Raw genomic sequence first — 26,637 nt, 5'->3', positions numbered from 1 at the left:
GAAAAATATTAATGCTCTGTAAAACGCTATTTAAAACCTTCCCTACCAAAATTCTGGTTTTTTTTTTCTTCCCAAAGTTTTCTTTTAAAAACCCGTCTCTCCTCTCCTCTCCAACCCTTAGTCTTTAACGACTCTTTTATTTATATCTTAAGGGTAATTATGAAAGAGGTTTAATTTATGGTCTTCGGAGGTTTAGGCAAATTTTTTTCCTAACCTAAAATAAGTTTCAGATTCTTAATTTTCAAAATTTTTCGGTTTTGCAGCTCGTGAAAAAAGAAAAAAAAAATGTGTAAAATTCCGAGTGCAGTGCCCCTGGAATATTTAGGGGTTTAGCTTAACTGTAAGGCTTCGGTGTATGTAGTGTGGAACACTTTGACAGGCGCAATGAATATCTTGTTATTGAATTCATATCTTCGCAAATTTTCTCAAGAAAATATAAATATTTAAACATATCCTTATTTTGACCGAATTTCATTTTGTTTGCCCTACTTAAACTCTTCAAAAAAACCAATCATGCACTAAAGGGTCTAGAGAAATTTCCTACCTTAACAGGGTTGCCAGAAATTTGTTGTTAGAGTATCTTCTGCATGCAGTTTTGGAACTGAATTATAACTGAATCGAACAGAATTCTACAAGCTTTCCAATCTGTCTGTTGTAGATAGCGGTGGAGAATTGCACACGTCGCAAATGACTGGCAACACTTGTCAGCACAGTATCTATAGTCGAAAAATAGGCCAAAATCCAATCTTTTAGTGAGAAAAAGGTCTAAAAAAACTAACATAAAATCCGGGAAGGTTATACAGTTAGTTTTCTTCGCAATGGTAGTAGGGGGGAAAAACGAAACGGTTTTTCTTTTCCTCGTGATAATAATGCTGAGTTCAAAGGTTCAAAAGATCGCGAAGCGGACCCGGAGGTTTGCAACTCCTCTGCAGAAAAGACCGCTGAGGACAGCGTCCGGCCTATAGCATCTTGCTTACTTGGCAAAAAATCTCCTTCAAACTGTCCAGTAGAGTATAGAGGAGGGTGGCGGCCGGCATATAGAGAGAGATTGGGAAACTGCCCTAGCCCACTTTTATTTTCGGCTGAATTCGTATACGCAGCCTTTCAATATAATCTAAAAAAAAACCCTGAACCACCCAAACCATACCAGGAAAAAGAGAGAGAGAGAGTAAGGGTACCAGACACCCTCTCACACACACCAAAGGATAAATTCCTTCCATACCCTTCATGGTGTATTCGTAAACACCCCGTGAATACCATCGAAGCTAACCAACACAAAAATTGTAGTAAACTTCCCTGCCCTCCTAAACATTAACTAACTCAACACGTACACTTATTCGCGTTCGTACATTTAATTCAATAAAGACTAAACAATTTACCATATTTCGCAAGTACCCCCAAGCTTCAGCGCATTACAAAGGTGGTGACGAATAGACCGGTGTAGAGATGCAATAAATGCTGAGACGACGGGAGAGAGAAAACTATACTTGGATCCCCAGGATTTTTTAAATGCTTTTATATATATATAACAGGAATGCATACAGCCACTAGGAATCCTTGTGCAGCTAGGCGGATTTTGTGGGAGGAGTTATAGACTAACATTATGTATGACGTATGACTCATTTTATCCCGCTGCACGTTTAGCCTTGCGCGCAAGGACCTCGCGATGTGGTACCAACTACCAACCGATGAAACTTTCATGGGATATATGACTAAACAATGATTCCAATTGGTAGTTTGTATTCTTGATACCTCTCACACTTCCCTAGGTACACCCGTAACTAGGCCTAACCCCGTTGCATTTCTCAGAGTCCTATTCTATACACCTAAAAATAAATTCATTCAAAATTTACAAGGCCATACGAGTTTCTAAACCGGGCTTTCACGAATGAGGGGTGATCTTATTGGTTCGCTTAGAAATGCGCAGAGGCAGAATTTTAGTGTCAGAATGTTTTCAGCCAATGAAAAAATGTCACCTTTGAGTTTGTATTTCTGTTCACTAGATGGCGCTTGCCTCATTTTCAATTTGCCCCTTAACGGGCGTATATATATGGCCAGCTTGTTTATTTTATTTTTAGGTCTATTGGGTCTAGCTCCTTCAATGTCTATTTCAGCATTTTTTCCCTTCGTACCAAAAAAAAATATCTAGGATATGCCCCAAATTTTCCGTTTCTTTTCACCCCCGCCCACGGTAGAGTAATTAATCACTCGCATTTGGCACTTGTCGATGTGTGTCCCTTCTCTTATGTGACGTGACGACTAAGGTCTACCCATGCCAGAGTTAGTTTTTTTTACTGCAAGGCATTTTTTGTCCCGTCCGTCTCATGGAGGATTTATAAACGGTTTTCTTTGTGTTGTTAAGTTTGTCTCCCCCCCAAAGAACCGACACGGTGAGTTTGACGCTAACAAGAAACTTTAGATTCATTTGAACATTTTCATGCTATAAGAGCCAAGATTCGAACAAACACCGTGGGTTTTCAAAAATAGAATCGAATAACATTTCACCCACATCATCATGTAATACATAAAATAAGGGATTGCTATGTTTACAAGTGAAGGAAAACATTCTTCAATTTGATAATATTGTTCTTTGTAAATCTTATAAATTAAATCAGGCCTGTCCTAATTTCAATACTGCTTATTTAGAAAGTACCTACTGATTAATTCTAAATTTTAAAACTAAAATTAAATCAGAATGGATAATAATTTTCCGTCCTATGCACCTTCGATGAAACACTTATTATTAATTATTTTGTCTTTAATAAATGAAGGATGCGAAAGAGATTGGGGGGTAGGGGTAAGGTTAGGGGGGCCTCGCAACCCCATCTTCGCGCGCTGACTAACTCTCTTATTGAATTTAATAATATAAAAGACGAGATTTTATAATAACCCTAGTCGTAAATTAAATAAACATTAAAGTCTCCAAGCAGCCTCTTCCCCGGGATCTGAAAACTCTCGCCTTTTAGTTTTCTAGCTAGCTCCTTAGTAAGGTTGGTTGTTTAACACGGAATCTTTACATAAGCCAAAGCCTTAAGGCCAAGGCTTCACTATAGCTTGAATTGATTCTCATCCTTCAATGAATATTGTAGACCCAGAATCAGGCGTCGAAATCTAAGTTCAAAACCAGTTTATTAATTCGTTGGACCACATTTTTAATTCAAACTCACTGGTCCCAAGGAGTACTTTAAAAATTCAAACTTAAATACGTAGGGTAAGGGGAACTAACTGGTCCTTTGGACTAGATTTAATTATTCAAGTCAACATTGGCTCCAAAGTTTGGGGGACCAGTTTGCAAAAAATTCTTTTTTCGAAGCCGGGTCAGAATTGCCTCAAGTGTTCAAGATACTTCCGCGGTTTCTCTGCTTACCGTTTCAATATTCATAATAAACTATGATAAATTCGTATTAGTCAGGGGGGTTACTGGTACGAAATCTTGTTCATTTTTGAGAAGTTGTACGAGGGAAGGGGGTGTATGTTTCATTTCCCGCTCTCTCTCTCTTGCCTTTTGCACTCTTTGGGGCGCGCAATTTTCGGTCCGTTGTACGCGCGAAATTATATTTAAATATGGCGAGACGAGCTAGCGAGATTCAGGGAAACGCAGGGAGAGGTGGGCGTACGTACTAAAGGACTTTGTCATATTAAAATTGAATAAATCAAAGCCTCCCCAATAGAGCGAGTAATAGGGAAGCGACGCGTGGCTTAAGAGTGTGTGTGTGTGTGCTAGTGTTGTGTAGCCCCAGTATCCGATATAAAATTTACTCTCAAATTGCCTTAGAAAGCGGAAAATGAGCCTCCCCTATCATACGCATCTGATAATTTTAAATACCCCCGTTATCCTAAGGATAGCCAGCCTAGCGCTTTCCGGCTCTTTTACAATATGAAAGCGAAACTAGATTGTAGATGAAACGGTTGCGACCTTATTTTAAAGATCCCCCTCCCCAGGTTAGTTAAAGTTTACAAATTTGTTAAACGGAAAATGGTGCACAGTATCGCAAAAATAATCAAATATTGGCAGTTTCTTTAAATTAAGTTATAAATCGCATCAGAGATAGATTTAATTTTAGAAGTAGGAATGGAGAACAGAGTAATGTGGGCGAGCGTCAAAGTCTCGGACCCCCTTCCACGGGACGGGGGGGGGGAGGTATGAAAGAAGAGGCGGGTCATAGCGACAGAGGTAAAACGGAATTACGTATTTTTCGCCGTCCCCGTCAGCAACGTCATCAAAACGTAGTTTAAGTGAGCCAATAAGATAACTTAAACTTTTCGTTACGTATTGGAGGGATGGGCTCTATACTGGGCTATTACTTGGACTGAAGTAAATACTAACCGTTCTCCATTCCTACTTCTAAAATTAAATCTAACCCTGATATATAGTTATTAAAAAATGAAGAATAAATTCAACCATCCAATCTAGTAAAATTTCCAAGTAACCCTAACCCTTTGCAGAGAGAGAGTAGAGAGTTAGCAAGTTCGAATTTCGTCCTTGTTATGTTATTGTTATTACGTCGAAAGGATAGCTCGCGTCTACTGGAAAGTAAAGCGCGGCAAGCCACTCGGCAAAGCTCTCCCATCTCGATTTAACGAAGTTTCACTCTCACTCTATTCGGCTTGAATATGAATCATTAAAAGAGAGAGCGAGCGAGAGAAGATGAGGATGAGTAGAGAAGGGATGCTAAGAGGCTGAATATAAGCCCGGGGATTTCTGAAGTACCAATAGACCTTAATTAACAAGAGAATCCGCTTTCTCTTCTCCTTTCCTGTCGGATTGAATTGGTCTATTATACCCTAGATTTTGATGTCGATAGAGATAGGATGAAAAAAATATTTTTGAGAGGTTGTTTTCCCTTTTTTTCCTCTCTCTCTTGCATGGGGCTCTATTCGGGAATACTTTCATTGCGATAAAGCTAGATAGGCTGTGTGTTTATCCCTCACTATACGTAAAGAGTAAAGAAAGATATTGGATGGGGTCATGTTCACACTGCCAACATCTTTTAAGTTTCGGGTTAATTTAAGAATTACATAATTAAGTATAAAATATTGTATATAAAAATAAACCGTAATAGAGGGATGGACAATGTAGTGTCCAAAAAGAACTTATAATTCTCCCAGATTTTATGGCCCCAAATAACGAACGACAAGACTGGGCAAAAACATTGATGTCATGCACTCTTATCCAAAGTTGGGTTCGTTTTAAGTCCCAATTTGACACGAGGGACCCCATTTTGGGTTACGGCGACAAAAGCCAACAACCAAGTTTACCCCAACCAACCAACCAACCCCAATAGCCTTCGGGTAAGGAATCTATGATATAGAACATTTCAATCTTGAAATGGTTGTTTCTCTATTTGGGGCAAAGGGAAATTACACCCCATTCTAAGACAAAACACCTCGAGTGTTATGATGGCACTACATGGACATTTAACGTTGTTTTTTTACGGTGAAAGCAGAGCGACCGAGGCTTAGCTTTCGAAAGAGTAGAAGACACCCTCTGATCCTTATAGCCCCCTTCATGGCTGCCAAAAATGGTCGGTCTTTGAAGGAGGAGGAAAGAGAGGCCCATGAACGAGACATTACATCGACAGCTTAATGGCGTCATTGAAATATGGCTCGGATCATTTAGGCAAAAAGTTCTTTTCTTTCCCATCCTAGGCTGCCGAGGGTTATTCCTCTATTCCCAGGACCCTCGTAGAGCCGAGCCCCGTGAAGGCCCACTTGGGAGTCGCTAAGAGAACGCTCTAAAACAGAGCACGGATTTCAAATATAACGGGCCTCCACCAAAAACAAGAAGAGAAGAGAGAGAAAGAGATAGGAGATGGGATGAGAATGGAGAAAGAGATAGTCTCGCTTTTTCCATCCTCAACATCATCTCTCTCTCTCTCCCTCTCTTTTCCTCCTAGACAACATCTTCCATTAAAGGGATAGTATCACGCTATGATTTAAATATTTAAGTCTTAAGATTTGCAACCAATAATGCGGGAACAAAGGTCAAAATTGCAAAATAAACAGGTAAATCTGAAACCCCGCAGTAAACTAACTATCCCTTTGCTTGCTCTCCGATTTGGGAAGTAATGTGGGAAAAGTGTGTGTGTGTGGAACTAAAATAGTTTTGTGCCTAGAACGACCGCGGTGAGACGCTGTCATCGTCAAGGGGGACCTTTCTCCTCCCCCTCTTACCCAGGGTTGTATAAAAGGGGAGAATACGGACGGTAGTATGGTGGTACGAAAAGGATTACCCAAAAAGCCATAATGTCATTTACAAGAGTAGAGAGAGAGATTGGTTTCAATCGTTTTTGTAGTGTAAGCCATCCCATCCCATCGTAATGTCGTCAAGATGGAATGACTTTTGGCGGGGACCCTCTTCTTTTTTAAAAAGGGTTTTATATAAATACGTGTGTATGTGTGTGATCTCTACTTGGCCGACTACACTTCTTGTAGATCCCCATTAAGCCTTTTCTTCCCATATAGCTACTTACGGTTTAGTAGTTGGTTTAAGTTTCAATTGCATTCTAAAGGAGGTATTTGAAGTATTATTTGCTCAAAATAATTGTTTATATATGATTTAAACTTCAAAATATCATTAAATTAAATATAGTTTATGAAACCCAAAATAATCTGAGCTCTAAAAAATTACTTAGAGGCATCTAGTAGAGAGAAAAAACTCGTCTATTTTGCATAACAATCGTCAAAAAAGTCGTTACATAATAAAAGACCCCAAAAAGTACTTGAAAAACATAATTCAAACATACATACATACATACCAGACCTCAAAAATAAATTTCACACAAAAAAAATGTCATTTTATGAAGAAAAAAAGTCTATTCACGTGTTAATGATAAATTCTGTCATATCATACTTGTGGCTTCCCTGCATGCAGACCAAGTAAAAATATTTAGAGGGGTTTCCCCAGCCCGCGTTAAGGAATGGCGGGAAAAAAAGACTCTAGGAGTATGTACTATACCGTATAGGAGGGGGGGGGGGTTTGAGATTAATAATGAGCGAGCTGATTGACGGTGACAAATTGCGGCCACTAAGGGATGAAATATAGTTCACAGTCACGGCCCATCTCGGGCCCGGCCACCGCCGCGCGCGCGCCATCAGACTCCTTTTTTTTCCCGCCTTTTCTAGCTAGCGCGTGACATAACTCATTCCCGTAGGAAGAATTTAAAAAGCAAGCTATGTGCCTGACGACGTAAAATGAGCGATCTTGGCCCATCTAATAGAAAAAGAGAGCGAGAGTGGCTGCTCCTCTTAGCTCTCAGCTCTAGCTCGTCTAGAGAAAGAGGAGACGCAATTTGTTTAGAATTCAAAAACCACCGCTTGTTGCACGCGTGTGTAACCCACGTGCTTTCAAAACATAGATATTTGGCGGGAAAAATGATCCAAAACAAAGAGAATACACGTGTTTTTCCCTGAGTTAGCATTCAATTTAATTTTAAATTATTGTTATTGTTATTATTAAGAGATTTATTAAAAACGGCTCGAAAATTATTTGTTGGAAAACTAGTTCATAATCTGTGTCCCGATTCTTTCACAAAAGTCTCAGTCGAACATGGGTTAACTCCCGAAATAATAATCCATTCCGAGTAACTCCATTACTACTTCTACGTCATTAATGTACCATTATAGCCTTAAACTCAAGTGAAGAGTAAAACTGGCGAATTTTGTGATAGGTTACTGTATCCTTTTCCCCTGAATTTCACTGGTACTTGCTTTTAAAACAAGAAGTGACCAGTAAAAAGGTGGAAGAGGGATAAATTTCAAGTGGAAGTAAGAAAATGTTCCATAGAAACGTGTTATTTCTTTTATAACATAGGAGACTTGCTTACTAATTTACGGTCAACAGACTAGGGTGAGTTCAGTTGTTCCATATTCATGAAAGAATGAAATAAAATCTCATTCCCTGATCCCCACCCAACCCATCCCTTCCAAAGGTGTGCGAGCAAAGTGTCTAGGGCAGAAGGCAATATTGCCTTTTAGGATCTATAAAATTTCTATTACCGATGCTGGCTGCAATAAGGAGAGAAACAAACTAGAATTCGTCGGTTTTATTCGAAGAGCGAGCGCGGGGGCGAAAGTTGGGACGATTTTGTGTCTTTATAATTGAATAAAAGTGGGAGAGAGAATCCAGACGGAGAAAGAGAGCGAGAGAGAAGAGCTAAATTTTATCACATCCATTGCCCTTAGGGGTATCAACTTTATATCCTACTTTACTTTTACCAATATCGTAATATATATCTATCGCTTTTCCATTCCATTCAGTTTCTACGAATTTCGCCAATATAATTCTACCAAAGTTGCGTATTCTAACAATTTTAATGCATTAATCTTTATATAACACAAAAATCATAACAATTACGCAATTAATTCCAGAAGGAAAAGTAAGAAAATACAACAGGGGGTGGGGGAAGGTCACCTTCTTGGGTTATTTAAACTCAAGCTAAGAAGTATGCACCAGTCACCACTAGAGGCAAGCAACCTTAACGTCAGGAAAATGACCTAAGAGGGCAGCTTTACCTCCCCTTTGTGTTGTTTTCTCTTCATGAACTAATGGACTGGTCTATTACCTAAGTAAAACTAACAACAAAACAGATACGCAACAACAACAGAAAACAGAATTCTCGTTACTGCAAAAATATCTTATTCCTTTTGCAGAGAGAGAGGAAAAAAAACCTAGGAGGATAACCTAATCCCGTTTCTAACTTGAATAGAGTCTTATATGCTCCGAACTGTACTCTCTCACTCCATCTCTGTTCTGGGGGTATAAAATAGTGTTAGACACCGAACGGGGGGGTTCGACTTGGTGCACACTCGCGTTGTAGGGTGTGCGGGATTATGGTAAACCAAGGAAGGATCGATGCGAGGGATTAAAGGGTGAAAGAGGCGAACGGCGCGCGATAGGAAGATGAGAGAGTGAGAGAGAGAGCAAAGGGATGGGATGCTGCAGCATGGCTAGAGTAGTTTCTCCCGCCAATTTCGAGATGCCACGCGCTTTCTCTGGCGCGCGGCTCCTCTCTCTCTCTCGTGCGGTGTAATTAGCGCGGGAGCCCTCGTGCTATACTCCCAAATACCCCAATTCCCATTTCACTCATACAATAATCCGGTAAACTTAGTGCCAAGAATAGTTAAGGGCTTGATTCTTAGTCTTGTTGAAGTCTGCTAGTCTCTCTCTCTACTGGGGAATAACGCTTCCATTATTTTTTTTATTATTATTATGTCCTAGTAATGTACCATACCACACTCACACCATATTCCCCCATGAGAAAAGATTATTACTCGCTTGTACCAGCAACACCATGGGAAAAGTTTGTTGGTTGCCAACGCAACCGAGCACTTTTAACTAGAAATCATCTGAAATGTTTTAATTTCGGGGGGATTTCCATTGGATTTCAAAAGGGATGAATCCATGTTTAAATTTAAAGGATGTATGCGTTACCACGTAATTACAACGGAAAGTATCATTTATAGGGTATTTAAAGGGCAAAATTAAATTATTTTGAAATTGCTGTATATTTCTGTAACAGATATTCAGCTAAATATAATATAAATAAATAAATAAGAAACACCTTTATCATATTACGCTGCGCAACATGCAGTTTTACCTAGAAATATAAAATATAACCCCCTACAAGTTCTAGACCTAATCCCATAAAATATATATATAATATAACCCTCAATCTATTAAACCCTTCATAAAATACTATAAAACACAATAAAAACTTTTAAGAGAATAGCTAAAAAAAAAACAAAAACAAAAGGCCGCCCCGTTCTGTTTTCTCCTCCCCAAGAAAAGGTAAAAGAAAAAGAAGAAAAAAAAAAGAGGCTAGAACGCTGGCTGGTATTTTAGTTTCCACTTAAACTGATTGAGTTTTTTCGGGTAAAACTATAATAATCCCATCTTCTCTTTATCCGGCGTATAAAAGAAGAGACCGAAACCAAACTAAACCAAGACTCGGAAAAACGGGGTAAAGAAGAAGAAGAAGAAGAAAGTTAGCTATAGGGATGGGGGATTGTAAGAGGATGGTTGGTTGGTTGGATGCAGCAGCTAGATTTCTAGCTATAGGGAAGGGATAAAAAAGAAGGCATTGTAGTTATCAGGGGAAAGGTTAAGATAGCCGAACTCGCAGCTGCTCTGACAGTTCGAGGTCAGAAAGAGAGAGAGAGAGTAGAAATTTCGCCAACAACAAGGATGGGTGCATCTTTGAAGATGGAAAGAAAGTGGCGGGAAAGGGAAGCTCAAGAGCAAAACTAAGTGTTGATGGTTAAATTGTAGAAGAAGTACTGGTCAATTTAGAAACAGGGGATACGCAATTTCAAATTCATTTTACGAGGAATTTATTTAAAAATTAAAACTGTCAGAATTTGGGGTTTACTATTAGATAAACAAAATTTAAATCAATTTCCTTTTAAATTTCCCCTCAATTTCTTTGCTTACACTTTACAAAAACCTTAACACCATCGCATGACCCACATAATGGCGATGGAAGCGCTATCTAGAGCTAAAGGATGAAGAGAGTTTTGGATTGAGACTGAGAGAGAGGCAGAATGTTTGCAGCAAGAGGAGAAAAGGGTCGAAACTCAGGTTGTGGGGAAGTATTTTCTTCGGAAGGTTTCTCTCTTTCCACTTTCTCTCTCTCGCTCTTCTTCTTTCGGATGAAGAGAAGGGGGATAAAAAAGAGGGGGGGGGTCCATCCAGAGATCCTTTCTCCATCTTCCCAGCTTCCGGGAGGATGCTTTTCGTCGGTGTCATTAGGCCTCGGCTCCGCCTACTGAGCATCTAATGGAGCACCCCGCTAAGAAGCGCCTTGCCTCGGACATTTCTAAAGATACAATACTAAGGAAAGCTAAACCTCGCTTTAAAATCATGGCTACTTAGATAACGATAGATTACGGTTTAAACGGTACATCACTTTTCCACCTGAGATGAACCTATAAGATCACGAAGAAAAACTTGGGGGTAAAAACCTTAAGCTTTTCTATATTGGTGTGCTTGATGCCTGGTTTTCGTTGGCCCCCCACAACATAACACAAAACTTTGTAGAAGGTATTTTTTATTTATTTTATATATAAATAAGCCTAACTTCAGTAAAAAAGGCCAGAGCAATCCATTATATATACCTAATTTTTATTATTGGTAGTTGTAGGATAATACTAAATATTTAATTATATTATTTTCGCTTGCTAATTAGAAAATTCGTATTGTTTTTGGTGGGGTTTTTCGTTGAAATGGTTGGATGGTTACCAACAAAATAAAAGGGACCTTCCCGGAAAGATGGCCTTTGGGGGTCCACGAAAGAACTCAAAGGAGAGAATTTTCTCCGAGTTAATTGGGGCATGAAGTAAGAGAGAATGGCGGGAAAAAGAGCCACCACCACCACCAAGTTTCGCTAGAAAGGCAAGTTAGTTGGTCAAATGGCCAGAAGCGGATTAATTTATGGCCCTCAATTAGGAATTCCATTGATTTTTCCCGCGCTCTCTTTTCCTTCCAATTCCTATGGACCATTTCATTCAAATTAACACGTAACCTTAAGGCAAGTGCGAATACGATTGCGTTAAACATGGGGCAAAGGTAAGCTACGAGAGTGTGGCTTAACCTTAGATTGAAACAGTCAGTCCAAGACCCAAGAGAGAGAGATGAGGAAGGGAAAGTGAAGTCCCGAGATAAAAATCAAAGCAACCTTTTCCCACAGTATGAAAAGTAAAACTTTCATTTTATTTGATGAATGGGGAAATATTTGGAAGGACTATTCCTGTTGTGTTCTTTGGGACCAAGGGGCATTTGAACCTCAATTTTTCCCGCGCCTTTTTTTTACCTTTAACCATTTCCCGCCAAAATGCTCGCGCTTTTATAAATCAATTCCCTAGTATGTTTTATTTAGTTCCGCATTCAAAATGACAGATTTCTTACTGAATTATTTTTGGTGGGGTTTGAAAATTAGTACGGTATCCGTGCGCCTATAACCAACCCCCTAAATGATCTTAATCAAGCTCAAATTTAGAGAAATAAAAAATAAAGAGAAATAAGAAAATAAATCATCTTCTCTTCTCTCTGTGTGTGTTGAAACACATTTTGTCTCTCCCCCAAGTATAATATAAATACATAAATTCTTCCTGTGTTTCTAATCAAATAATAACTGTACTAAACAAACCTTTTTTCGTCACTTGTCTACAACTATGAGAGCGGTTGTTGTTTCCATAGCAACAAAGTGTTAAATTAAGGTTATATAAAGCGGTGGGTGCCTCAATAGGACATCGAGGGTTGGGAGGGGGACGAAGGGATGGGGGGGGATAAATCAACCCTTATTGGATTCGTTTAAGAAAGGGAACATCCAATAAAAGTCGTGTCTTTGTTTTTACAACTGTTTAAGAGAGAGATACCGCTCGCGCTGTGACGACAAGTTTGATCTTTGACACTTTTTGGCAAGAGAGGGATGGAAAGGAAAAAGAAAAAGATGATAGAGAGAAAAGAAAGAAAAAAGAAATAACGTAGAACTTCCTCATTACCAGAATTAAATACGACCAGAGAGAGAGAAGAGTCGCCGCGGCAAACTGTGGTTAAGAAAGAGTCAAGGAGAAACTTAGATTGTAGCAGCACGTGCGACTCTAACCCTAACTCTTCCCTCAAGACATAAGTCAATAAATACTCGTAATAAGTTGCATTCGTTTCTTTCAAAGCCAAAGGTGATGCTCTCCAACTCTCAATAGGTCAAATTTACATTTTTTACCTTTTTGGGATATTAATTTAAAATAATGTTTTCGGCTATAACTTAAAATCAAATTATTTTTTGAGCTATATTTTTGAAATAAAATGAATTTTTGGGCTATATCTTAAAAATGAAATGAAATTTTGGGCTATATATTTAGAATGAAATGAATTTTGGGCTACATCTTTAAAATGAAATGATTTTTGGGCTACATCTTTAAAATAAAATGAATTTTTGGGCTATAACTTTAAAATAAAAGGATTTTTGGGCTATAACTTTAAAATAAAATGAATTTTTGGGCTATATCTTTAAAATAAAATGAATTTTTGGGCTATATTTTTAAAATAAAATGAATTTTTGGGCTATTTCTTTAAAATAAAATTATATTCTTCAAAGAAATAAATGATTTTCTGGAAATTAAAAACCCATAAACTCGATTCTACCAAAAACTAATTTCTTCTAGAAGGTTTTCTTCCTCAAAACCTAACTTTGGAACTTCTAAAGTAAACGCGGAAGATATTTGCATTTCTTTAACTTATAGAGGAATTATTATTTCCTTATGCTCTTTCTTATGTATTTTTTTATATGATGCTTAAATGCAATCCAGGATGCGAGGCTAACTCGACTAAGGGGGAGAATATTTTTATTCTTAACTATATTTAATTTAGGACAGCTTTGTTTTTAATATAAGATGTTTTTTACGGGAGCGAGGCCCCGAGCGTAGAGGCTTTATTTTTTTTTAAGTCATTGTCGCTAGTTAACTGATCTTTATGTTTTATTATTTATTATGCCATATTATTTAGTTGTTGGTATGTTCTACAACGATATATTATCATTATTATTCTTTTGAAAAATACCTATATTTATTCTTAATTACGACTCAATATTTAATGCGGCGAATATAAACAATTACTAAAGAAAAATCAGGATAATTAAATTTTGGTTAGCACTTTAACCACCGAGACGAGACGTCTCGCAGGTAACAAAATTTTACACAATTTATAAAGCGCGCGGTATTAGTTATTAACTTGGAAAGGTAGTCACGTGGAGAAGTTGAGACTTCATAAAGATTTAAGTATCAACCTAACCAGGAACCCAAACCCTTGTATTATATACACAGTTTGTTAACATCCTTCGTTCATTCGCATCCCCGTAAAACTGGCTAGAACTCGCCAAAGGGGTCATATCCACGTGGCTATATCGAATCTAGGAAAATGGCTGGGGAAATTGTCTAAAACTTAATGGTGCCTATGCACCTATCTTTGCCGCCTTAATTCAACTTAGGCGAGTGAGTGGAAGAGAGACTCTTGCTTGGCCTTACCAAGGCTTCGGTTGTATCCTTATCCCTTAACATACATATATGAATGGCGGGAAAGAGGCTGTCGAAAACCATTTTCTTCTATAATCACGTAGTTTAAGATAAGTTGCCCTTGAACGTTCAGTTCTGCCTTTGCCTAAGTTTCCCCCTGTTCCGTTGTTACTCTAGAGTACACCGGGATCGCCCCGACTAATCTTAAAGGAGTTAACTGACATCCTTTCCAACACACACACTCTTCATCCTTTTCAACAGCATCCAAGTTTACCAACTACGGAGTCCGGACGACGCGTTAATTTCGGCCCAATGATTGTTCAACTTAATTGGAGAGCGCCCTGGCTTCTAAAGTATTGCAAACTTTGCGTGGAAATTAGGTAGAATTTGGGGAGTTCAATACAGAAAGCTGAAGAGTTACTTATAATTAGTTAGGCTTAGCGTTTGTACTTCTAATACTAAATTCTTCCCCAGTTACTGCATGTTTAATTAACATTTGACTGCAGCTAGATGTGGTTTTTTTTTTCTTAACTACATTAACGGTATTACAGTGTCAACTTGAAATAGACCTTCCTTAATTTTAACCCTGCATAATATATATATACTAATAACATGAATAAATTCGTAGTTTCCATGAATTTAATCCGTTACTTCAAACGAGCCACTTGACAATCTTTCTCAAAGAAAAAAACATGATATAATCATCGTCTCGAGCACCGTTACGTATTTCACTCCTGTTCGAATTTTATAAACTCATGTTAAGGTTCTGAAGGCGACGAAATTGAAGGGGGGGCCATATCCTATCTATCCTTAAGCTTAACGTACTCTTTGAGGTGCTGTTCATGGATGGACGTGCGGGGAAAGTCAAGGGAAGGCAAGTCGGGGAGAAATGAATTTATAGTTTGAAATCCGCTGTTGTGATTATAAATAGCTCTTGTAAACAGGCGAGGCGAGTTGCTCCCTGGCTAAGCTTTCCCCTACCCTTATCCCCTATTCTCTTGTATCCAAATCGCTTTACAAGCCTCTAAATTAAAGCTATATAAGCGAGAAAAGTGGTGGTACCGAAAGGAGAGAGAGAGAGAGAAGAGAGAAGAGAGAGCGCCAGTTAGAAAGCCGGTATAGCTTCTAGAAACTTAGAATACAAATTTGCCTAATATTCCGCAATGTTTGGAGAAGCGTATTTTGAGAGTTGATTTTTTTTTCTGACTTATAGTTACGAATCTCCTTCGCGCTTAGTGGCCTTTCGCGTTCGTCTAGAACTAATTTAGAGAACACGTGCGGAAAAGGCGGGAAAAGGTGGGGGGGATTTTGAGGGACCAAGCCCCACCGTACCGTAAAGCTCGCGCGCTGGCTTACGATACGGTAGAAAGCCCATGCTAGCTATAGTAGAAAGCATCACCTCGTTAGCCAAAAGCGCGCCAAAGTTTAATATGAAATTAGAATAAGCGGCGATAATTAGAATTTCGGGGAAGAAGGTGGTCCTACACCCCTCTACCCCCTCACCAAAACGCTAGCTGCTGTTAAGTTTATTAACTGGCGCCCTGTAATTAACCACTTGCACCGTGACGTGTCATTAATTAGGGGGAAAACCTAGAAAGGGCTGTTGGGGGCCCCGGCCCTTTCCTTTACTTTAAGGCCTAACAGTAGTGGCTGCGTGCCCTCTCTCTCTCTCGAACAAGGAAGGGGCAGAGGCTGGGCATAGACCTATACTATATACACTAGCGTCAAGTTTTGAAAAGTAGGGGGGCATAGGTGGGCGAAAAGATGAAAAGGGGGGGTGCTAAGGTTACGCGTGAAGTATTGGAATATCTTACCAGAAAAGGAAGGGGGGTGGCCCTTCTGACTTCCTACTAGTTTTGGCATTTTGGGAAATGGCGGGAAATTCAAGCCCCCCTCCTTTTCAGGTGTAAGTAAGCTTAAGAAGGCCAGGGGGGCAACACTCCCAAATTTTCGGCCTGTCATTCGTATCATAACTCAGAATCGATTGAATCGTATAAAAATACTGGGGTTTTTTTTCATCCTTCTTCGTTCGAAAACGCGAGGAAACTGATGGTTTATATGTTTTTAGAAAAATAATGAAAATGCGCCTTTAAAAGTGTTTCAACCGCTGAACACCGGTGCTCGAAGGTGAAGCTACCATTCAAATTAAATAAATATTTCTTTTAAAAATATATAACTTCGTAGCTTACGGTGGTATTTTGATTTACTCGGTCTTATTTTAAAGCTCTATTATTGCTCTATCATTTGTAAAATTAAGATTAGGAGTTATCTAGCCCAAAAAACAATGGGTTTGAAAACCACTAACTTATATCACAAGTTGTCGTTATGTCCCTCAGGAGTCAACATGCATGCAACATTGGTTCTGGAGCGTATGTTATCAACGGGGGGCGTCGATACCCCACGCCCTATATATATACCCCGAGATATTGCTCTATAAATTGAGTCCCAGCGACTAATTGTAGCCTGGCGACAAATAAGCTATATGTGTATATAGTGTTAGGGGTCAGAGGAAAATTTTCCGGAGAACCCAGGCTGGTGGCCCTAACTTATGATAAAAATGTTTGTCCCGTTGCTATGACAACCGGGAGAGTAACTTTTCGGACCCGGAGCTCATCCCCCGTAGAGAACGGAAAGTCAGACTTCAGTTCACGATATTAATTCACCCAGCCAGCCAGCTTCCCTGCCGATATTGCCCCAAAAGTTCGCCTTCCCAGCAGCGCTACACGTTATAACAGACCAAGAATGCGCTACAATATCTCCATGAATACAACTGTACAATCGTTCTTAAATAGTAGACACTTTTTTCAAAAGTGGGGGTTAAATAGAGTCTAGTGTTTATTAAACCACCTAATTTTTCTACGTGAACCACAAAGACCTTAGATAAAGCTTCAAACAATGGACTGGTAACTATGAAGCCCAATCTAACGTCTTTGACTCCATATACCAATCAAAGTTCAACCTTAGCAGACGATTACTCCCCTATTACGTCACATATTTGATTCTTCAACTACACGAATAGTGACGAAAGAATTGAATAAATTCATGGGTATATACCACCACCCCAAATAGCACGTTGCCCTTGGCAAAAGTTTGGGGGATTCTGATCATAATACTATGGGAGAAACGTATAGACCCTAGCTTCCCTACCCCCCAATGATTGCGTCAAGGGGTAGGCCTGGTTGAATTTGTGAGGGGGTTGGCGAGGGGGGGGGGTTTGCACCGTTTTCCAAGATAATTTTATTAGCGAAGATCAAACGGGCAAAAGCAGCACGGGAAATTACTTTTCTACGCTCTCTCTCCCGCTCCTTTCCCTGAATCTCCGATCATTTTTCTAAAAATAATTTTTATTGATCCGCTTAACGTTCACAGGCGGCCGATGGGGCAAAGGCTTTTGTTTCATTCCCATATTTTTGTCTAATTAATTTCGTATAGAAAATGTGTACTAATTTTGATAATTGTTTTTCTTTATTTCTAGGTAAGAAATATTTTGGTCTATTTGATGAGAAGAAGCGTTATGATTGCAAAGTTTTCAAGTTTGGTTTTAATTTGATTGTTTAAAAAATATTTCAACGAAAGTACTTCGAAACTATTCATTATAATTTGTTAATTAGTATTAAATTGTCGCGCTAAAAATTCTTCACGGTGATTTTAAAGTATGTTAACTAAACTATGTAGCTCTTTCTAACTCGATACCTGGGTTTCCAAATTCTAGCCAATATTCGCGGATTTTTAGTAACAGCAAGAAGTGATATATCTAGTTTATTAGGGGAAGGTATAAGATGCCTAAAAGTATTCGCGCGCCATAGTCCCAGTCCCCCTTTCAAAATACAAGGGGGGACGTAAAAGGAGGCCGGGCTATTTCATAGCCTCTCCTCAGTCGGAAAATACTTATAACTTTCGTCATTCGCGTCGCGCTGACGCAGGGTTGGCAAAAACCCGGAAAAAACTAGTTTTTGCCGGGACACGTGGAAAAAACCGGTAAAAACCGGCAAAAACGGAAAAAACCGGCAAAAACTAAATTCATGGTTACAAAGTGGTAAACTAGCGAGTTTTAAGTGCATTTTCGTGATGTTTGTTATTGTTATGTTAGAAAAATAACAATAGTATTTTTAATTTTTAAATTTGAGGTGGTTATTACTCTATTAAATTTTTAGTATTCAAATTTGCCAGGTTTTTCGCAAATATTTAACGAATAATTAGTCAAATACTTCACATAGCAACTGGAAAAAACCTTAAAAAGTGGAAAAAACCGCGGAAAAAATGGTTTTTGCCACCGGTTTTAACCTGGTTTAAACCGCGCGGTAAAAACCGCGGAAAAATTAGTTTTTGCCACCCGGTTTTTACCAGGTAAAAACCGCGGTTTTTTCCACCCCTGGCAAAAACTTGCCAACCCTGCGCTGACGTGCACGAGTTTTCAAGAACCAATGAGATGCATGCTGGTTGTAATTTAGAGGTGGGGATTAACTATGGACCTACTACGTTTGGACTGGAGATAAAGCTAGATTATAAATATGGCGAATTTATACCTTCTCCCTAATAAACTAGATATCACTTCTTGGTTACAGAGACCAAGGTCGTGGAAGATACGAATGGGATGCTAGTTTGATGGGGATGGAGGGATAAAGGGGGGGGGGAAGGTAAGAAATGAGGTTAAACTTATTGAAAAGATCCCCTTTCTTCGAAACAAGATTAAGTTTGGTTTCAATCCTCTTGTAGGTTGTACTCCTCTCTGTCTACAGCGCAAGGAGCGCCTACCTAAATTTCTTTTTTATCTTTTAGTTTTTTAGTTTTTTTTATATCGACAGGGTATCCCTTGAAGAACCCCCTTCTCCAGACTCCTACAAAAACCCCTTGGAAAATCTAATAAGGTTTTAGTGTGAAATTTAATACAAGAGAGATTTTGGCTTTCTCAATTCCTAGCTCCGTTTCAAATACTCTCTTTAAAATCTAATAATACTCAAAAGGGTTATATCGGTAGCCTCTTTGATTGTTCTGAGGGTTCCGAATTGAAGAAAACCTTAAGTAGATTAGTATAAAGTCTGCAACTTCCAGAATCCATTGCTTTGAATCAGTAAATACAATCCCATCATTTGATCATTTTTATTTAAACCACTTTAATAAAACTAGCAATTAAATTAAACTTTTTGAAAGTAAATTTTCGCGTTTAAGATGAAGTTTTACTTAATTAATCTTCCCTTAATTTAATTATCTTACCACCATTAATTAAAATTAACTAACCAACCCTAAATCGACCGAGAAACTTGGGTTATATAATCTTACACATACAATGAATTTTTAAAAACAAAATCAGAAGGGCTATATAGCTTTATCGGTTAAATTTCTGGGCATAATTCTAACAAGCCCTTACCGAAGCTCATTTCCCAAATAAGGGAGATACACTAAAGGAAGTAAGGGAGGGGGCGACACACAATAAAGCAAAGCAAAAGCAAAAAACCTTACCTAAGAAAAAAATTCATAAACTTAATTTGCATATTTATGCAAAATATAGGCAGTAGCTCTCCGATATGACCATCGTTTTCACCTCCCCCACACACCCTTTCCCTTCTAAGGTCTACCAACCCCTTCTTAATTTCCAAGAGAAAAGAAAAAGGGATAAAGGCTTCTGAAGTAAAAAGAATAGCCCGCGAGGAAAGTCTAGGCTGGGCGCTGGATTCAAGGAAGGGGGGGAGGGTACAGTGAGGCCTTTATACCGTTCATTACCGGGTACAATCAAAGGCCATTGTCTAGCGAGGCATCCTTTCAACAAGGTTTACAAGTCCCGTCCATATCCCTAAGCCGAATTAAGTAAAAGGCCCCGTAGTTCAACCCCAAGGCTGGCGTTTTTGTCTGTCCTTACACTCAGAAATAGATATGGTCAAAGTTATGATAAGTGACCAAGTAATTTTACTCAATTTCACCAGAAGAAGGATGTAAACACACAAAATGTTTGTGTTTAAAGGCCCCTCAACTCTAACTATCCCAAAATTCCTCGCGAGAACAGTGTAAGATACCGCACTAAGTTTGAAAACAAAGAAATTTCCTTGGATTTGATAACTTAAAATTAATCAACTTCTGCTGATATTTCTTCTAATTGTAACTTAGCAAAGTGGACGCGGTAATATTCACGTTGGTTGGCGGATACGGAAACGGGAACTTATCAGGCATCCTCTTTCTTCCTTATAATGCACTTCAGGAAGAACTTTTCCTTTTCCTCCCAAGGATGAGCAGTTCGTATAGTTACCCCCTTGATTTTGAATAGGAGCTATACTACCACCACATCTCTTCTCAAGAGGGACTTTTTTTTTCACTCTCTCTTACTATCATCTTTCTTTTTAACTCTTTCCCTTCCATCTCCCGTAGCTTTTTATACACGTAATTAGCTTTATTAGGCGCCCCTGGTAACCACCACAGACGCTGGAGGGACCACCACGTTTTGAAAGTTAGGCTTAGTAATATTTAGTAGGTTTTTATCAACAAAGAATATGTGATAAGATTCTTAGCTTCGGGTTAAAGTTTCTAGTACCCTATCCCAAGACAAAAGCAACGTTTCAAGATTGCTTGAGAAGTATCTTAAGTTATTAATTAAAGTTTAAGTCACCAACGTTATTGATAATTTCAACCCGATTTATTTGTACCGAATTTCCCCCCAAAAATTGTAATATATAATTTAAACAAGATGGCCCAAGGGCTGGGCCTTAATAGTAATTTTACACGGCTCACGTGACCCCCCGTATAGTTGACAACTAAAAACATTTCTGAAACACAATCGTGTATCCCTTTAATTTCTAATAACGTCACATTTCAAATAATATTAATGAAACTAAATTGTGCACCCCACTAAAGTATAATTTTTAAAAACCATACGAATCAAATAATGTATTTAAACAAAATCCTGGATCCCCTAAACCAGAAATCACTATGACCGTAAAGCGTCCCCTCTATTTTACGAAACCTAACCTAACCATCCAGCATAATCTCTGATGTATCACGCGCACAAAATGCAGTAGTGCACGAAAATTATCATCTTGTTTCCCTTCACTCAAAAAAGCCCGCGAGATTTAAACTACCTTTCTTTCCTCTCTCTCCGAGCGGGATGCCCCCTCTCCCTCTTCCCCCTCTCACTAATACAAACACAATCGTGTATCCCTTTAATTTCTAATAACGTCACATTTCAAATAATATTAATGAAACTAAATTGTGCACCCCACTAAAGTATAATTTTTAAAAACCATACGAATCAAATAATGTATTTAAACAAAATCCTGGATCCCCTAAACCAGAAATCACTATGACCGTAAAGCGTCCCCTCTATTTTACGAAACCTAACCTAACCATCCAGCATAATCTCTGATGTATCACGCGCACAAAGTGCAGTAGTGCACGAAAATAATCATCTTGTTTCCCTTCACTCAAAAAAGCCCGCGAGATTTAAACTACCTTTCTTTCCTCTCTCTCCGAGCGGGATGCCCCCTCTCCCTCTTCCCCCTCTCACTAATATACCAGGCAGGCAGTTCTCTCTCTACGCGGAGCTTCGTATCGCCACCGCGTACGCTAGCGATCTCTCTCTCTCATCGTAAGCGTACGTTTCGCGGACGCGACCGGTTTCCCTCTCTTATCGTAAGCGTTCGTTTCGCGGACGCGTCCGGGACAGGGACAGGGACAGGGACAGGGGTTTTGGTGCCGTTTCTTAAATTTTACCGTAATTAAAATTACGTGTAAAATTAAAAACCTAAACTCACATTATCCTTAAGTCTTGTAGATATCGATGAAATGTTTGCGTAATTAGTCAAATTTTGCCAAAATGTAGGTGCAAACGTTGTCAGAAATTTAACGCCTTGGCAAGCGACTTCACAGCAAAACATTGAAGCGCCCTAACGGCTATAAAAGTTGCATTTAGACAATGATTAGGCTTAGCGACATGGCGGTTTTCAGTACATTTCGAACCGAATTTTTGCTGAAAAGAAACAAATAATGTTTGAAATTAGTTAAAAACGAGTTTATAATCAACTACATTACACAATTTTAGTCCAAGTTAATCTAAATTAAGTATAAATTACCATAAAATTATAACCCACTCTGAAAATCACCGCACACAAAGAAACCGACTAAAATAATTTAGTAAGGCGGGTAGCCACTAGAGGGCGTTTGGTGCGTAAAGGCTACCTAACCAAGTAAAAATTCTAACCGGGAAATTCAAAAACATTTCACGAGGAAAAATGACAATTCCACGCAATTTTCGTGCATTTAACGTAAAATTTCAGTCCTAACGTATAGATTTAACAATAAATAAATAAATCTAATGAACCCTTAGAGAAGATAATATTTACAAACCTAAAACATTGCAAACTTTTATTTGTAAGACATGTAAAGTACGGTTTAGCTTAAATCAATCCATCTTTGTCCGACTTTAAAAAATAAGAAACATTATAAGACGTTGTAGTAAAAATTTTGAATTGTAAAACAGGGGGGTAAATGTTAACTAAAACCCTTTCCAGAATAAAAATACATAATTTTAGAGTGCAGCCCCGCATATAGCTAAGGTTTTGTTTCATTTGATAAGACATACACAAAGTTTCTCCCCGCATGGCTTCCAAAACTTCGCAACCGTAAGATCATCCTATCTTTTTAATCTTTTAAAACTAAGAAAAGGTTGGGGGGTTTAAGTCTTTTCCCGTATATGATCGTTAATATGAAAGAGAAGCCTTCCCTCCAACTCAACACCGAATTCAAATAGGCCTATAACAACATCTACACCTTTCTGTCCAGAGTAGCTAACTGTTCAAGAAGTAAAAAGATGGGAGAAAGGTAAATTCTATGGGGAGGATGGAAGAAAAGAAGATGGAGATGAAGAGAGAGAGAGAGAGAGAGAGAGAGAGAGAGAGAGAGAGAGAGAGAGAGAGAGAGAGAGAGAGAGAGAGAGAGAATCAAAAATGAGAGGGGGGGAAGACTTGCTTTTACATATTCACGTAACCCGTACTAAAAGGAAAGATGGAGAGAGAGGGATGGGGAATACCATAAAACAAAAGAGTATATCCATCCTTAGATGGAGTCGAGTTTATCGTATGAAAAGAGGAATATTTAACCCTTTCGAAGTTGGATTTTTATCCATATCAAGAATGGCACCACCGTTTTCTATGAATGGTGTCTACTAGAGTATTTAGTACGTCTTCTTTTAATGCTGAGAATAACGTTTGTATAAGTAACAACTACATTAAGACTTAGTCGATTCTAAGGATAGGTAATTTTGAATATTAGGTACAAGGACATATTTTAATCATTGCTAGCCTATTCCATGGAATTTGAACAGTGCCAAGATTGTAGGGAAGTTTTTGTCTCTATATCCAACCTTTAACCCAACAGAACAACATTTCATTCGAGCTTTCCACATTGAACAAAAGATTTCAGGATCGAGTAAAGACTAAAAAGAGTAACTGAAAATTATGCAAGGGTGTAAAAAGATATATACATATTTCAATATACGGATGTGAGCGGCGTGTATATACATAAAAGGCGGGAGAAAAGTATACAGAGAGGACGACGCAACAAACTTTGCTCTTTATAGTTTCCTTTAACACAAAACGCGCGTGTATGTAAAAGGGCGCGCGCTTTTTCCCGCCAAAACTTTTGGGGATATACCCATATAGATGCATATAGCAGGAAGAAGGGAGACCTAGGCCTTTGCTTTTCTCTTAATGCGCATTAATAATGGATGAAGTTGGCCGCCCTGTAATAGCACCTGTTTTGAAAAGGTCTTCCAACCCGCCCTTTTCTTACGAGGCTCGGGCGCGGAACGGACATAACCCTATGGGTGAAGACGCCGCTGGACCATAGCCGTTGCCATATATACACCTAGCTAACCCTAACGCCGCGGGGATACGTATAAGGGTAGGTAGTTTGAGATATGGACGCTTTTGCAAGAAGTACTTTCAAAGTCTCCTTTATTAGCTGCCCTTTTTGGTACGGTGGTGGTGGTGGTATCTTGTAGATAGATATATGCTAACCCTTTCCCGGCGTGGTGATCTTCTCTCTCTCCCTCACCCAAAGCAAGCACACTGTCTTTTCTGAAAATCTCTTTTGCCCTTTCACTCACCTACCTTCCTAAGGTAGGAGGGATAGGTCTTCCTTTAGCCTTGGGCGAAGCTTAAAGATGGAGTTGGTACGTAAGAGGCCGCGACTCTGAAGGAGAGAGATGGTCATTAGGGTGTCCCCCTACTTTTCCTGAAAATGCCCACCCATCTTTTCCTATATATATATTCTTCTTTCCAAAACCGTCCGTCGTCTTACCTAGACCTACAACTACCATGCACCACCCAAGGAAGAGCCGCTGCGTTATAACTTTGTTTCTCTGGACATCCTTCCTTTCTTTTAAGGATAAGTTTTGCATTTACGAGGAATTATCTATTCTAAAAGGTAACTAAGGAAGGATTTTAAAACAGCGCGCCTTAAGATGGAGGATATCCTGAATATAATTTCGTGATAAATTATCTAGCATCAAGTTTTTATTTCAAATAATGGTCTTCTTTCATCACCTACCAGTATAAAAATTGAAATTTAATCCATCATATTTCCATTTGTCCATGTTTCCCGTTAATCACGGTGAAATCTCCGAATAACTTAAGACAGATCTACAGACTTTAGGGGCTCCTTATGGTATAAGCCTAATGTAAATGCAAATTTATTTTTAAGTACATTACAAACGTAGAGTTGTACCTCGACTTTCCTTTCATCAAGGTTGAAGTAAGAATTAACTTAATGATCAAATGAATATTGAATTACTTTACTAAGTCTAAACGACAGTGGGTGCCTTATTCTTCGATACGAATCGTTTAAAAGTAAGTTTTTATGGTAGAATTAAAATAATTCATGATTAAGGAGAGTTACCGGAGAGGGAGGGTGTAAAGACATAACAGTCCGTGTGAAACATCCCCCAAAAAACGCGGACGGCTACGGGTGGTCGTTACGGCTCAAATCCACCTTCGTTAATTCTTACCTTGAAATCGCAACACTATCAAACCTAAACCCAAACGTTAACTTACAAGGCGTGTTTTACCTTCAAACCTGTTGCCAATTTAGGATGGAAATTAAATACGGGGAAAGTTTACGCGATAGTATAGGGTGACGGGTAGAAAACGTGAATGACCTTAATGATGACCCCTAAACTATACCCCGGGCCGTTTTAGACTTAATCCGATGCAACTTGACGCGATCACGGCTTTTAATGTTACGCTAGGAGACCCCATCCCCATCCCCTCCCTCTCAAACAAACCCACCTTGCAAAACAGCCTCCAAAATCTCATTGCACGACTAAAGCTAGATTCCCACTCGACCGAAAAAACCCGGCGAAAATCACACAGCCAACGGTAGAAATTTTAACTTACGCCGGCGTCCGGCGGTAGACCGTTCACACTACGACTGAATTTTCAGTTTGGTGGTAGATATTTTTGGGTCACGTGACAGATTTGAGTTGTTTCCACAACATCTATTTCACACTCTGAATTGGTATCTTTGTCCCCTAGTCGCTTAGATCGTAAAATAAGGGATATTTTCTAACCTCCTCAGTAAAGTCTTAATTCCTTATTAACATCTTATCTCTTTTTACTTTCGTAAGTTTAATTTTTCTATCTTGATGGTATGTTTCCAATAAGCCTTGGTCAACCACAAAGAAAATGGCGGCTATCAATCGATCTCGCGTGTGCGTGCGCTCTTTAAATTTATGACGTTGTCAGTGGGATAATTTCATTGGCTGAGACACCGGCGTAACGCCGAACACGACCGAAAAAATAGAACACAACTTACGCCCGACAGAACGGTAATTCCGTCGGGCTCGGCGTAAAGATTTTTCGGTCGAACCCCTTTCTGCCGGGTTTCCGTCGTGTTTTCCGTCGAGTGGGAATCTAGCTTAAAAGGTAACTGATACATTTTGAGTACAAGCTAACTTGAAACTAACTACCTTGTATACTGTGAAATCCTAAAAGACCTATAAAAAAATACTGAACTTGTCTTAACACTCGGAGGTTAAATTGGCGCTATTATTCACCTTTATCATGAAAAAAATTTATATGAAAAAAATCCTCACCATCTCATGCTAATGAGCTAGGCATTCAGTGACTATAAAGGTGAAGTTGTTTAAATTTGAGAAAGAGAGAGAGGATCAAAAAAAATATTAATAATAAAAAAATTGATCTTTCTCGTGGTACATCCGCGTGGGGGCTCCTCTTTTGGTTGGTTCTCAGTAGGGGTGGATAGTGTCACGGGCTAAAATCTTTTCTTAACATTTTTCGCGCCACTTTTTTTTAAGTTTTGGCGGCAATGCTAGCTAGTAGACTACCAGCAGAGAGCACACCCAAATATCTACAAAACTGGCTTTTTTTCTTTCTCGGCGGTAAACTCGTAGAGATGTTTAGAAATGGTACGTCGTTGCCAATAGTTAAGCGCGTATTTTTAACGAAAATTTCTTAGCCTACCTAATAAGGGGAGCGTCGAAGGATAAAATATACTTCCAAGTACCTAAACACTAGCGAAAATAAAATAAAAAAAAATTTCAAGTCGAGAAAGTTTTGAGTTCAAAGATCCTAGAGATAGAGATTATGTGCTACGCTCTTTTTGGTACAGCACCCACTGAAAGTA

At 38.9% G+C, this 26,637-nt stretch overlaps 1 protein-coding gene and 1 long non-coding RNA gene across 3 annotated transcripts in view; one reads left to right on the top strand and one right to left on the bottom strand.

Annotated features, from left to right (window-relative positions):
* exd (PBX homeobox extradenticle) overlaps positions 1–26,637 on the top strand; it is a 216,829-nt gene that overhangs the window by 92,655 nt on the left and 97,537 nt on the right. The gene's annotated exons all lie outside the window — the stretch shown is intronic.
* The window catches only part of LOC149690623 (uncharacterized), a 60,376-nt gene that overhangs the window by 9,972 nt on the left and 23,767 nt on the right, over positions 1–26,637 (bottom strand). Inside the window, exon 3 of the long non-coding RNA XR_016383773.1 lies at positions 21,750–21,964. This is a non-coding gene — a long non-coding RNA (uncharacterized LOC149690623). The remainder of the gene's footprint in view (positions 1–21,749; positions 21,965–26,637) is intronic.

This window comes from Phalangium opilio, unplaced genomic scaffold (genome assembly GCF_054372755.1).
Source record: "Phalangium opilio isolate 3A_F unplaced genomic scaffold, DU_Popi_V2 ptg000031l_1, whole genome shotgun sequence".
NCBI lineage: Eukaryota > Metazoa > Arthropoda > Arachnida > Opiliones > Phalangiidae > Phalangium > Phalangium opilio.
This window is presented reverse-complemented; position numbering and strand designations above follow the sequence as displayed.